At 41.7% G+C, this 12,095-nt stretch overlaps 1 long non-coding RNA gene across 1 annotated transcript; it reads left to right on the plus strand.

The window, feature by feature from the left end:
- Positions 1 to 8,573: 8,573 nt before the first annotated feature.
- LOC132079153 (uncharacterized) lies at positions 8,574 to 11,256 on the plus strand. Its single transcript, XR_009419352.1, has 3 exons — positions 8,574 to 8,751; positions 9,767 to 9,991; positions 10,091 to 11,256. It is a non-coding gene; the product is annotated as an uncharacterized LOC132079153 (long non-coding RNA).
- Positions 11,257 to 12,095: the final 839 nt, after the last annotated feature.

Consider the following 12,095-nt stretch of genomic DNA (forward strand, 5'->3'; position numbering starts at 1 on the left):
GGCTTTGTTCTGCAGCAAGGGGCACAGGACACAGCAAAATCCCAGCTTGATTCCAGGGGCTTCACAGGGAAATCTCCAACCACCTTCAACGGGAAATCTCAAGCCAGCTTTAAATTAGGGCCTGCTTTGGGGGTCAGCCCTAAAAGCCGGTCCTAAAGCGGTTTGGCCCTGTATTTCTGTGTGTGAAGGGTGAGCTGTGTGTCCGCAGCGCTGCCCTGGGGACGTGGGAGCATTCCCGCACGGAGAGAGGCTTGGGCGCGCTGCAGAAATCAGATATGACACGGAAAGAGGCAAGGACAGATTTCCCGTCAGTCTGTCCCCTCTCTCGGTGTCCCCAAGTGTGAGCCGAGCCATGGGGGAGATGCTCCAGCGCCCCGACCCCGCCTCGGGGAGGGCGATTCGCGCATCCCGGGTTATTCTCACATCCCTCTGCACCTTTTCCTCCCGCCAGGAAAATCGGAGATCACAAACCCGAGCCGTGCACCCAAACAACCCCAAACTCCCATTTTGGGGACCCCAAAGGCATCCCAAACATTTGCGCATCCTTTGCCGCTGGATTTTGTCATTCCAGCATCCTCCCGGAGCTTTGGGGAGCTGGAAAAGCCCGGCCGGGATCGCTGCGAGGTGCGGGCTCTCCATTAGGTGGCATTGGAAGTTTGGTGCTGGGACGGGGAGCGCAGCCTCTGCCTCGCCTTTGCGAGCGGATTTATCTTTTCAGCACTTGTTGGATACTCGCGGCACAATTTGCTTTATCAACAGGCGGTTTAATGGTGTTATCAGGGAAGAGAGACCCTCCCCTGTCCCCTCGCGGAGCTTTGTAGGCCATTAAAGGCGTTATCAGAATAATTGGTTGTTGCAGGACACTTAAAACCCATAACAATGTAATGTATATATAATATAGAATAATGGAGAGCAGATATATATCATGTATATATAATATAGAATAATGGAGAGCAGAAATATATAATAATATATAATGGAGAGCAGATATATATGATAATGTATAATGTAGAGCAGATATATATAATTTATGTATAATATAGTATAATGTAGAGCAGATATATATCATGTATGTATAATATAGAATAATGTAGAGCAGAAATATATAATAATATATAATGTAGAGCAGATAGATATGATAATGTATAATGTAGAGCAGATATATATAATTTATGTATAATATAGTATAATGTAGAGCAGATATATATCATGTATATATAATATAGAATAATGTAGAGCAGAAATATATAATAATATATAATGTAGAGCAGATAGATATGATAATGTATAATGTAGAGCAGATATATATAATTTATGTATAATATAGTATAATGTAGAGCAGATATATATCATGTGTATATAATATAGAATAATGGAGAGCAGAAATATATAATAATATATAATGGAGAGCAGATATATATGATAATGTATAATGTAGAGCAGATATATATAATTTATGTATAATATAGTATAATGTAGAGCAGATATATATCATGTATATATAATATAGAATAATGTAGAGCAGAAATATATAATAATATATAATGTAGAGCAGATAGATATGATAATGTATAATGTAGAGCAGATATATATAATTTATGTATAATATAGTATAATGTAGAGCAGATATATATCATGTGTATATAATATAGAATAATGTAGAGCAGAAATATATAATAATATATAATGTAGAGCAGATAGATATGATAATGTATAATGTAGAGCAGATATATATAATTTGTATATCATATAGTATAATGTAGAGCAGATATATATCATGTATATATAAAATAGAATAATGTAGAGCAGATATATATAATTTATATATAGTAATGTATAATGTAGAGCAGAGATACATCATTTATATATAATAATGTATAATGTAGAGCAGATTATACCCAGCCCTTCCCTGTTTTCTGGAGGTTCAAACACCTGAGAATACACCCGTGCCTTGCTGCACTCATCGGCAAAGGAATTTTCCACATGTCTTGTGGGGGTGGTGTCTGCTGAGCAAGGAAAAGATGAAAATAAGAAAAAACCCTCTTTTTTAATGTGTACAGCACAAAGCAGTTTTGTTCTGATGGATAATGGATGCAGTTTTAAATAGTAAAAATAATTAAAATGTCTTAAAAAATTAAAGTCGATACTAATTAATTAAGAAAAATATTTTTCTGCTCACAGCAACTTTGTGGGAGTTCTGCTTTTACATCTCATTCCAGCAGATTTTGTTAAATTAGGGGAAAAAAAGCCCTTCATCTGTTAATATTTTTTTTGCAATGATAGAGATCATTTTAATCATAGGATAATGAACCTAATTCAATTTACACTGGTGAAATCTCATTAACTAAATTAGAGCCAGCCCCTTATTTACAATGAGCAGAGTCAATCTCAAACTGTTTGCTATTGTTTGGTTTGGTTTGGTTTTTTTTTCCCCCCTGACTTCTCCCTGTCATTTAATTTAAAGGGCAGACTCCACATTTATCCTCATTTGGGGAAAACATTCTAAAGAATTAATTCTGGATTTTGATTTCAAGGCACTGTGTTTGAATGGCTTTAAAACCTCCTGATTACTTAAAACCTCCTTATTATTATTATTTAATAATAATAACAGTATTATTTATCAGAATGATTACTGACAAGCTGTATCAGAAATGTTACCTGAAAATTTATATATAATTATATATACATGTACTAATGGCAGAATATATATTAAAGTATTTATTTTGTTTTATCTAGTAAAAAAATATTTTAGGCTGCAAAATTGTCTCTTGGTTCAATTTTTGCCCATTTTTGCATTCCTGAAAATGTGTTGAACTTCTTTTAATGACCCTTCCTCCCTTCCCATGGGAGGGAATATTCTGTTTATTTTGACAACTAATGTTTTCAAATATTTTTCTATTTTTTTTAAATACAGTGGGCACATAGTTTTATTTCAAAGTGTGACTCAATGATAATTAGCAAAAATTTATCATTTTCATAGCTTAGTTCTCTAGACTCCAGCAATAAGAAAATGAGTGTTCACGTCCCAGATATACTTTCAAATGCAAGTTTTAAATGTTGTCCCTGTAATAACTACAAGAGCTCAAGAGGGTCAGTGAATATGTTGATTTATGTTGACTTATTTGAAAAAAATTTGGTTCAACTCTTGGGAGCCCGTTGGGAACATCCCAATCCAGTTCTGCAGCAATTAACAACAATGATGACTAAAATGTTGGGGTTTTAAAGGTCATTTTTGCCCCTTGCACAACTGGGACACACACACACAAAACTATAATTTTCCATGGCTCATTCCATCCATTATTGATGGAAAGTTGGAGAAATCCAAACCATTTTGCCACCCTTGCCTCCATTTGCAGCTGAGAGCAGAAGAGCTGAGGCTGAACCCAACCCAACCCCGCCAGGGCCAGCTGGGGTTCCCAAAATTCACATTTCAGATTGAACCCTGCTGAATTCTGCCACGCTGAGCTCCCAAAATTCACATTTCAGATTGAACCCTGCTGAATTCCGCCACGCTGAGCTCCCAAAATTCACATTTCAGATTGAACCCTGCTGAATTCTGCCACGCTGAGCTCCCAAAATTCACATTTCAGATTGAACCCTGCTGAATTCTGCCACGCTGAGCTCCTTATTCCCCTCTGCACGAAGGCACATTCCCATCCCCAGCTTTCTCCGACTTTTTCTCCCTCTTTTTCTCAAGGTGGGTTTTCCCGAGGGTTTTGTTTGTTTTTTTCTGGGGTAGCAGCGCCAACCTCCAGCACATCGAGATTTTCCCCTGTGCAGTAACAGCGATGTCACCATCCCGAGCTGAAACAAAGCCGGACTTTATTTGGGGGGCAGAGCAACACGATAATCCAGGAGAAATCAAAAACCAGATCTTAAACGAGGAGAAATTGGTGAATTTCCATGAAAAATCAATGAGGAGCTGGATTTTTTTTCCCCTTTTTTTCCCCCTTTTTTTTTTCCTTTTTTTTTTTTTTTTCTTCCCTGTGGTAGAAGAAAACTGATATTAAAGTCAACAAGCTCCGAGCTTGCCCCGGAGTGTGGAAATTTCGACATCCATTACCTGCTTCTGACCTTTAGCAGGGCAACAGAAAAAGCAGCGCTCAAACCCTCGGCAAGGGCACAGAGTTTCTCTTTCACCCACGAAAACCAGAGGGGAGCAATTCAAATTAATTTATTTTCTAGAATGGGAAAAATCCTCTTAAAAACCACGTACACAAATGAGCGACGTGGTTGTAGGAATTAAAGTTTTTCGTGACTTTTTTTTTTTTTTTTTTTTTTTTTTTTTTTTTTGCTTTTTTGGTTTATTTTGCCTGTTTTGTTTTGTTGTTTTTTTTGTTTTTTTTTTTTTAAATTTTAAGGCCCCCGGGTTTGCTCGAGGTTGAAACTCCTGGAAAGCTCAGGAATAAAAAAAACAAACAAACAAACAAAAAGGGGATGTTGAAGCCCTGGGGGTCAGGTTACCCTGCTTGCCTATTCATCACCGCCTCCTCTAGGAATGTTTAACCACATTTTAGGGTCCTCGCAGGCTGCGGATTGTTTGGGAATTGTTTGGGAATTGTTTGGTTCGACTCCTCTCCCTGACGGCACCAAAAAATGCGCAGCATTTTGGGGAGTGAGAGATCGTGGGATGAGGCTTGGGACATTCAAATTGTGGTCTTGGGCAGTGGTGCAAGCCTAAATAAATACTGAAAAACTGCAGGGAGAGCTCTGCACGGGCTTCTAGTTAAAGTAAAACCGTAATAATAATTGGGGAGTATAAATTAGGAAGGGCCAAGCTCTGCTTTAGGCAACCCTAATGACAATTACATTGTGGTAATGAGTGTGCAGGCCAGCTTTAAATAACATAAAGACAGTGTTTTGCCTTCAGAACGTTTCAGCTGGAATAGATCTTTGTATAATCCTATAGAAATTCCTACGGCTCTGACCTGATGCTTTATTTAGGTGCATCAGGGTTTTAGGGTGGCTCTTCCCCATCATTCCTGGCCCCTTTGAGGCATTTTCTTGCCTTGTTCATGGTTTTGTTAAAAGAGATAGAAACCACAGGCTGGCTGTGATGCCATCCCAGGCTCACATCCACCTTCCAACCTTGGGAATGTTTCAATCCGATGCCTCCAAAGCAAAAATCCCCTGACGGACAAATCTCCTCACACAAATATGGGGGGTGAAGCATTACCTGATGAATGAAAGCAAGGAAAGGACTTCTTGCCCATGATTAAAAAAATAAATTGGTTTTAAAAGAACACATTCCATTTATTCAGTTTGGAGTTTGGCTGAGGTTTGTTATAAAAATAGTGCCGTAATTTTTTAAGAAACATTTTCTGTTTGGATAGATTAACTGTACACGCAGGCACTTTAGCTTTTGATTCCTTTCAGTAATAGAGTAATATTCATTGCTGGCATACAAAAGTCCTCCTAATAAAAACAGTTTGGGAAATCTTCCATGCCAGACAGATAAAATCTCTTTGAAATGTCGGGGGAGTGATGAGCAACAGTCAGAAAATGGGATTTTCTTGGCCCCCAGGTTCCAGCGCTGGAAAAGCATCACCATCACTGGCAGGAGTGCATCTCTCCAGTGCTCTGCTGCAAATTCCTGGGTTAAAAAAGGCATTTGGGACTGATATTATTCCTAGCTGATTGCTATAGCCAGAGTTTTGTGTATTTGGGACAAAAATAATATGGGAGTCACATCACTGTGGGAGCCTCCCTCCCTCTTTGTACGCTAGGGCAGCATTCTGGTACCAAACAGATTCCTGGCACATCCTTCCCTGCCCACCTTGTTCTCTGGGTTCCCTCAGGCTCTCAGAGAACTGTTTTGCTTCCCTTTAAGTGTGGGAAAAGGCAGAGTGAAGCAGAAGGGCAGGGGAGCCAGCACAAGGGATCCTCTCCCCTCTGCCTCTGCCCTCACCTCCGAAACAGCTCCCTGTGCCCATTGCCTTTCATCTCTCTGTCACAGGCTTTCTGCAATAATTCCTCTGCTGGCCTGAGAACCTGAGAAGTTCCCTTCTCTCATTTTATGTCTGTTAAATCAGGGCAAGGTTCATCTGAGTTAAATTTTCATAGTTCTCTGAAAATCCCCACTTCCCTGAGCGGAGGCCGCAGCCCTGAACCCCCGCGCTGCTGCTGTCAGCTCAACGTCAGCAGAAGCAAACATTAAAACAAAAGAGAAAAATTGCAAAAAAACTGGAAGAAACAAATGTTTCTCCTATTTTCTGTGTCAGTGGGTGAAGGCCAGCCTGGGATCTGCCTGGGTCCATGTCTTTGGTACCCCTCTCATCAATCCAGCCCACAGAATTCATCCCAGCCCCAGCACATTTGTACATACGGGGCTGTTGCTGGTCCAGGTTTTGCTTGTGTTTGTTTCTGCCTTGCAATTCTCTTTTGTAAATCCTGAACCATTTCTGTGCTGTTCATTTAATTCCTTTTAAAAGTTACATTTTGGGTGTTTTCTTTCTCATTTGTGGTGTTTTTACTTCAGTGCCTTCATGGATGCGCTGCCAACACAACCGTGAATGCACCCAACACTGAAGGTTCAATTTAGCAGCTCACTGCTCTTTTGACATTTTAATTTCATCTCTTTTTTTCTTTTTTTTTTTTTTTTCTTCTTAAAGAGAATTAGTGGTAACTTTATCTCTCATCAAATTCCAGGATTTTGTCTAATTCAATTATGCCTATGGAGGCTCTTTTCTTGTTTCTTTGGCTTTACTGAAGTGACACAGATGACTGTAGATCTGTTTCTGAGAAAATCCAAATCACCCTGGAACTATCTGCATTTTTGTTTCTTTGTGTATGTCTAATAATATCTCTTATAACTCTTCAAGACTAGAAAGTTTTGATCTATTTTTTTTTTTTACATATTATTATTAAAACACTTTAATGATCACTTGCAGAGATTGGTAATTTGTTCCCACAGCAGTGGTGATGATAATACAAAAAAATATTAGGAAGCAGCGCCTCTGTGCTTTAGACTTCCTTGCCATGTTCCCTGTCAGCTTGCATCCCCTTCTCCTCATCTGTGGGATAGAAATAACCTTGGGACTGGGAGAAAAGTGTGTTTCTCATAAGAGCACAGGACAGGAAAGCCTTTTCTTTAAATCAAAAGCAGTTGGCTGCTGCAAGAGCCTGGAGGCAGAAACTCTGCTGCTGCTGTTGATGTCTGTCAGGCCCTCCACCTGCCCACAGGCAGAATTCTCTGGGGTTAATATCGACCCCAAAGTCCTTACTTTTAATACTGCTCTAATCTGAGACCTGCTGCAGAGCGCTGTGCTTTCCGTGTGGGAACAGCCAGGCTTTCCTGGAGGCTGCAGGGAGCTGCCTGTGGCACTGGAACGGGTCATGGGATATTCCCCAGCAAGCCCCTGACCTCCAGAGCTGCTGCTGCTGCTGCTGATGGGAATTCAGGCTGGGCTGTGCCCAGAGCCCCTCTCCTGGAGCTAAAATGGATTTTTTAGGTGATATGTCCAATCTGCTCTCTCCACCATCCTCTCCTCCATCAGCGGTGCCTGGATGCTCAGACCATTTTGGCTTTTCCCTTTTGGCAGGGAATTTCACCAATTTTCCTTCTGAAACGTCCTTTTCTGGCCAGCTATGGAGCTGAGATTCTCTTCCCCTGCACAACTCTTTCTTTCCTGGGTAGATGGGAAGTCTGGGTGTGCCCCAAGAGAATAACAGGGATCATCCCCCCTCAGTAACCCAGTAACCCCCATGGGCTGAAATACAGAGTTTGGGTTGGGAAGCACCTTAAGTTACATGATTCTGGGAGAGAGGCAAATTACTCTCTAAACTCTGAATACTCTGAATAAAATAAACTACTGGAAAAAAAACAAGGAAGCCTCTATTTGGACTAACTGGAAATTCCACAAAGTGCTATCACCTCCCAGCTTTGTCTACAAAATTATTAGCTGTGTCCCCTACCCTTCTTCCTAGGAACATCCTTGCCTAGAGGGAGAAACCTAATTAAAACAATACTTTTGGTACATTGATACTAGTAACACCACTGATTGAGGTGTGTTTTTCACAGTAAAGCTGTTAGACAGAAAAAAGGGCAAAGATGGAGAAAAATCCTTTTCTCCCAGAAGTAGGGGATTTGATTCTTGAGGAAATAGCTGAAGTTTTGGCCTCTCCATTCCATTTTCTGTTGTAATCCCCAGCTCCCCAAGTGGCCCCACAGCATTGCTGGTGGTGCTGCACTGGAGGGTGATGTGACCCTGTGAAAACTGAGGCTGTTGGTTTCACACAGCTTTGCTCCAAAATTCCCAAAGACGAGGATGAACACGTTGGGAACGCCGGGAATTCTGGGCCTTGCAGGCCTTGGTGCTCTGCAGGTGGATTGGTATGTGGAGAGGTCACACCTAACCAACTTCTTAGGCCTCTGGTGTGAAAGATAAAGCCATCTGGTCACCATTTGACAGCTGAAATTGTAATCACACCATTTGGCCTAGGAATTCTTAGCAGCCACCGTTTGAAGCTGTCCCAGATAGGGATCGCGCCATCCCACGGAAGCCGGGCCGCTGGAATTCATCTCCCCTCATCTCCCTGGCCCGCTTTTCACCTTCCCCAATTTATCTCTGCAGATTCCTCGTCCCGATTGTGAACTTGGCAGCGGCTCTTTGGCGTGAACAACCCCAGTGGCCACTAACCAGGAACACCTGCTGGTTACCCGGAACGGGAGGGAGGAGAAGATGGGCATCTCCAGCGGAATTCCAGCGCGGAATATGGAAGTGTTTAAAGGAAGACCTTCCCCAGCTCAGGGTAGCAGAGATCTGAACCTTTAAATTGCAGCCATTCCCGGCCTGACGATAAGTAAATAAACAATTCACAGCTGCGAGGGCTAAACACAGAACACATCTATCTCTCAGCCCTGGCCTGATTGCTGGACGAGTAATTAAGTGCGAAATGTGAGCCCTCAAAGTCACCGGGAGATGATAAAGGTCTCCAGTTGTAAATTAGCTGAACTCCTCGATTTTAACCCTTCAGGAGGCCTTGGGTGGCACTGGGTGCCTCAGCGTGACTCTGGCGCAATTTGCATGCAATTATTCCTGACATTTGCCCCTGGGAATATGGAGGTGTTATTTTAACAAATTAAAAAAAACAAGGGAGGGAGTTGCTTTGTCTCTTCTCGCTGAGCTAAGGCAGGGCACCCTCACATCCCAGCTCCTGGCTCTGCCACGGTGCTCGTCCATCACATTCCCGCTGTCGCTGTCCCTCCTGGCCACAGCAGAGGTGTCACAAACCCAAAATGCATTAAAGCCCCTGCTCAGGCTCTGAGATAAAGGCTGGGATGGGCAGATATCCATCAGTGCCTCCAGATTGTGCTCATTCAGGATTCACCTTGAGAATCAGGGTGTAATGAATGACCACAGATTGAAGTATCACCACTTGTTAAGTAATTCATTAAAGGATTGTGGGGTTTTGCTTTCTTTGGTTGTGGCTGTGGTTTTGGGGTTTTATCCTTTTTATTTCTTATAAATGAAAACTTTACTTTTCATTTGATAATTTATTTTAAGGACTCCTGCAATTTTATGACTATAACCAATGCATTTTCAGATGCATAACTAATTATTTTAGCACACAATGAAAACTTTGTCATGTCCAACAAGTGTCCAGTTTTCAACCCAATGCACTGCTAAGTACAAGATAAATAAAAATAATTCAAAGTTGAATTTTTAAAAATAAATAATTCTTATGCCATCCAATGATCTTTGAGTGCTAGATACCAACTTGGCAACTTAGGCTTGATTTAACTTAATGGAGTTTTCCTCCTTAGATGATTCACAGGCCTAGATGATCTGTTTGATGTTGGAGCTGGAATTGATTGGAATCCTGGACTGTGAAGCCATGGAGGGATGGATCTGTGGATCTGGATCACACTCACTCACTCCATAGTTAATTTTTATGTGGACCAAATGAATTCTTGGGCTCTCTGGTGAAGGGAGAAAAGTAGGCAGTGATTAACAGCAGGACCTCAGCTTCCTTCTCACTGAATCATGAGGTTTGTTTGGGACTGGCCTCGTTATTATGAATTTCTTCAGATTTAAATCCTAGACTTTCGCTTTGCTCCTGTTCTGAAGCAGGTGCTTATATTTTACAGCTTTTCCTGAAGCCATGGCAGGAGCTGTGCTGGAAATGGTGCCGTGGGAGTCTGCATCCCACGTCAGGAGACCAGACATCAAATCCCTGGTGCATCTTGGCAGCTGGGAGCGCTCCAGCAAACCAGGAATGCTCCAGCAGACCCTGCCAAAGCAGCTGCTGGGAGCACATCACCAGCGGTGCAAATGGTAGGTGGGATCAGAGGAGAACCAGCCGGGGATGTCCTCGTTGAGCAGAAGAACCTTGTCTTTCTCCAGTCCCAGAGAATCCATAAAAACCACTCAGTTTCACACGGCTGCTTTTCACACAGCCGAGGCCACGTGGAACACGGCTCATCCTTTTTAGATCCCTCTTCCAGTGGGAACTGGGCAGGGAGACAGCAAACCTTCAAACCCCAAGCTGTGAAGGAGCAAGAACACTCCCAAAATGTCCCTTCTAAAAGGGAGCCTCCCTTCTGGGTTTCCAATGCTATCTTTGTCACCACCCTTGGTAACCTCGCTAGCAAAGAGCTGAATGTTATTAGAAAACAGCTGAGCATGGGTGGGAAGACAAGAAAACAAAAGGAAATGGAAGTCCTGGAAATTGATTTTCCATTTGAATCTGTTATTTTTTCTTCTAATTTTTAATAAGATGTTTTATGAAGCTTATTGCACTGCTATCTATTTTCTTTTAGGGTGTGTTATCTTTTGTGACTTGGTTTAGACTAAAATAAACCTCAGTTGCTAATTAAGGATAGAAATGGAAATCCAAAGATTTGCTTCTCATCAATGCCAAGCAGTAAATCCTTTAATGCTCTGGGATTTTGCTCTGTAGCTCTAAATTTCCCATTGGTATTTAGTAATCTGCTGATTGCATTTACTTTAATTCTTTGGTCTTCAGAGTGTTCATGTTGAGGCACTCACTTACAGTAGCTCTGCGTGTTAAGGGCAATGAGTTAAAAGCTGGAGAGGTTTTTTTATTAAATTCCAGCTCTGTTTTTCCTATTGAGTTCCCAACTACTGTGTTATATCACACTAATAGGAGTTGTACTCTGGCTGGACAAATGGCAGCCAGAGTGCTGCAGTACCCTGGGGGAGCCATGACATCATTTTTAATTTGCTTATCTGGACTCGGGAAAAAATAGGAGGGTGTTTGGTGAGAAAGTGGATTTATTTCTGCTCCAGCTCACCTCTCCTTGCTGTGACGTTATGGGAACTGTGTCCCTGTGCAGGTCACACCCACTGGCTGCACCCTGGAGGTCTCAGATCTGCCCATTCCCCCACCTCTGAAGGAATGGAGGGGTTTAATGGCCCATAAACCCATTTTCCCATTCCATAGGAACTGTGGAGGAGAGGGCCACCATCTCCTTTAATGCACCCCTCAAGATTTGAGGCTTGCAAGCTGAGAGAAGCCAAGGAAACCTTCCAGGCAGTTTTGTGGTTGGGTTCCACAACCAGCTTGACACTGGAATCAACAAGAATAGGGACTGGGGAAATTATTTAGAGCTAATGTTTGGACTGCATTAGCTCAAATAGGAATTGATTTTTAATTTTTTTCATTTCCTCATTCCAGCTGAGACTGGAAAAGGTGTTCTATTCCCATGGAATGCTTCCTAACAGAGCTCACCTAACCTCTGCTGTGGGTGTCTCATGGAATTCGGACAGGAGTCAGGAATTTAAAATAGGAGAGAGCTTTTAAGTAATATCATTCTGAGGAAATAGTTTACATACAGATAATGTTGGATAAGTAGTTACTAAATCAGTAAATGCTTTTCTAATTTGACCCAAGTTTTTAGCATTTGCTGAAATCATGGCTGTGTCTTCTCCAGAAAGATAATTTTGACATAAAGCCTTTAATAACTCTGTACAACTCAGCCCACTGAGAAATTTTATTTTCCCTAATTGAAGGTCTGGCCATTCTGTCCACTTGTTTTGCAATGAGAACCTTCAAAATGGAAGTGTGACAACATTTTTTATCATTTATATACTTATTGCACTTATTCCAGAGAATCACTTGTGAACTATAAC

The sequence above is a fragment of the Ammospiza nelsoni genome, chromosome 13 (assembly GCF_027579445.1).
Source record: "Ammospiza nelsoni isolate bAmmNel1 chromosome 13, bAmmNel1.pri, whole genome shotgun sequence".
NCBI lineage: Eukaryota > Metazoa > Chordata > Aves > Passeriformes > Passerellidae > Ammospiza > Ammospiza nelsoni.